Source organism: Peromyscus maniculatus, chromosome 1 (genome assembly GCF_049852395.1).
Source record: "Peromyscus maniculatus bairdii isolate BWxNUB_F1_BW_parent chromosome 1, HU_Pman_BW_mat_3.1, whole genome shotgun sequence".
NCBI classification, from domain to species: domain Eukaryota; kingdom Metazoa; phylum Chordata; class Mammalia; order Rodentia; family Cricetidae; genus Peromyscus; species Peromyscus maniculatus.
The window spans coordinates 73,927,884-73,930,709 of NC_134852.1; the positions used below are offsets into that span (position 1 = coordinate 73,927,884).

The following is a 2,826-nucleotide window of genomic DNA, read 5'->3' on the forward strand; positions in this document are numbered from 1 at the left end:
GAATTTCCCATCTCAAATGCACCATGTATTTGAAGAGCAAATAGTATATCATCTGTCTTTCATTCCCTCTAGGCAGCTCATTTTAGGAAGAAATTTAGATGAATAAAAACTTCAATGTTAATCAGATCACATTTCTAAACTGATGTATTCTTACACTTGTATATAATTCGGAAATAGAGTCAGTAGTTTCTGAAATGTAATTTATTTGTCTTTTATATTATGTTAGTTTTTGGTCTCAATTTTAGACTGGAATAAGAATATATTTTAATTGCAGGGATGGCGGGGTCTCTCGGCGGGATGTTCTCCGGGCAGCCACCCGGTCCCCCGCCGCCCCCGCCGGGGCTGCCAGGCCAGGCGTCGCTTCTGCAGGCAGCGCCTGGAGCCTCGAGACCGTCCAGCAGCACTTTGGTGGACGAGTTGGAGTCGTCCTTAGAGGCTTGCTTTGCTTCCCTTGTGAGTCAGGATTACGTCAATGGAACTGATCAGGAAGAAATTCGAACTGGTGTTGATCAGTGTATTCAGAAGTTTTTGGACATTGCAAGACAGACAGAATGTTTTTTCTTACAAAAAAAGGTTGCAGTTGTCTGTCCAGAAGCCCGATCAAGTTATCAAAGAGGATGTCTCAGAATTAAGGAGTGAACTGCAGCGGAAAGATGCGCTGGTCCAGAAGCACTTGACAAAACTGAGGCATTGGCAGCAGGTGCTGGACGACATCAATGTGCAGCACAAGAAACCGGCCGAAATGCCACAGGGCTCCTTGGCCTTCCTTGAGCAAGCATCTGCCAATATTCCTGCACCCCTGAAGCAGACCTGAGAGCACGCTGGGCTGCCATGCAGCCTTGTGACCCTGCCAGGCATCTTTCCTTCTAGACATGCTGTATTGGAGGAACTCTGTGGGGTAGTGCCATGGTGTTAGTGTATGTTCTGCCCATTTTTATGATTTCTTTATTATTTATAAGGTAGGATTTAAATAGGAAGCCCTGGCTGACCTTGAACCTACAATTCCCCTGCCTCAGCTTCTCTAGTTCTCTTACTTTATAAAATACCTGAAGCATTGATAAACCAAGTAAAGTTTGTTGGTTTGGTTTTGAATTCTTTAGGGAAGTTTGGACTGTGGGGGTGATCACACACATTCTCACATGGCCTTTGCCATTTGTTTTGACAACATTTGTCATTTTGTGCCTTCATCTCTTTGGTTTATTTTAGTTGTGAATTTGGTACAGCCTGAAGGAAAAGATTTTTAATAGTTTGAGAAGCCAGGGGATAGAGAGTTTGGTGTCAGCCTTAACAACCACCCATGGTAGTATAGGCAAATCTATAGATTTGCTGTTTCAAAACTTTGAACTACCTCACAAGGAATCTGACTCAACAATGCCATGCTTCCAGAGGGGCACAGGGTGAGCATTTTTTGCATGTGTGTCAAAAGTGGTTAAAATGTGCTGCCACTGGCATATTTTATTACAGGAGGATGCTTACCTTAATGTTGGGTTTTATCTGCGGTAAGCTGCGTTTTCTGGGTCCTTTTTCATTGTCTTGAAGGCACACACACATCAGGAGCACATGCTGTGATGGTCAGTGTAAGGAATGGAGTCGCAGGAAGGCACAGGTGAGGTCTGAGGGCCAAAGGCTGGCTTGGATTGTCTGAGTTTTATATGCTTGTTACTTATTTTTTTCAGAGTAGAGTACCTCTCTTTACTCAAAACAAAATATTCTATACCTCGTGAACAGTCAGTGCATCTCCAGCTTGTTTTTGATCTTGCCCATTTTGTTTTCTGGCGCCTTGAATCCCTGGGCACACACATTGACGTCCACTCCCTGCCTAGTCTGGGGCAGCCATCTGGTCCGTGAAGCTTCTGAATGTCCCTTCACTGCATCCCAGAACATAGCCCTTTTTTTTTTCAACTTTAGTTCTCCATATGCATTATGAATTGTGGCTGTCTCTGTGTTACTTGCTCTGCAGTATGCCTGTGAGAATTAGGCATCTTTTTGATTATGCAATATTTTACTGTTTTCATGTGTGTGCTTGGTTGTATGATATTTAGCACATGGACCAATGAGAACCAGCCTGAGGCCATCAAGTCCCCTTAATTAAAATGTATAAGTTAAACAGTGTTGAAAAATTTAGGGTGGGCATTGTGGTGTGTTTGTAATCTAGCATTTGGGAGGAAGAGGAAGGAGGATCAAAGTTTAATGCCATCTTCAGCTACATAGCAAGTTTTGAGGCTGTTGTAGGTGACATGAAATCCTGTTTCACAAACCCCCACGGTGGAGGGGGGCACCCACTTTATCAAGCACTGACTGTCAGGTTTACATTTTGTGGATTTCTTGGCTAAAACCTAAATAAACTGATGACATTTTGGTTGGTGTTTGAATAATAAAGATGATGGTGAAAATACAAAAAAAAAAAAAAAAGAATATATTTTAGAGTGATTTCAAACTTCCACAATGTGAGACATGTTTCAGACCCAACATCTCACAGATTTCCTCATATGTAATTCCCAAAGAGTGATGGGTGAGAGCAGTGTTTTCAAATAGTTGTAATATTGGATCAGACTTGCTGAAGCTTTTAATTCCTTTGCTAACCCATCAAGTACATGTGTGCCCTCTAGTGGTTACATGGATCAGTGCAAGCTCTCACATTTTGGACCAGAAAATTCACAGTTGCTCACCAGTCTCTCAATCTTTTTATTAACCGCCTAAATCTTTTGCTGGAAGGAAGAAATATGGAAATCATATAAGGAAATTTCTAGTTTATAAAATGAGATGCAGTCCAAATTCAAGGACACAAATTTCAATTAAATGCAATCCCTTTGCTTCTTGGCCCTA

General features: G+C 42.0%; 1 pseudogene; it reads left to right on the forward strand.

Annotated features, from left to right (window-relative positions):
• Positions 1-273: 273 nt before the first annotated feature.
• LOC102915357 (mediator of RNA polymerase II transcription subunit 28 pseudogene) lies at positions 274-2,358 on the forward strand (annotated as a pseudogene).
• Positions 2,359-2,826: the final 468 nt, after the last annotated feature.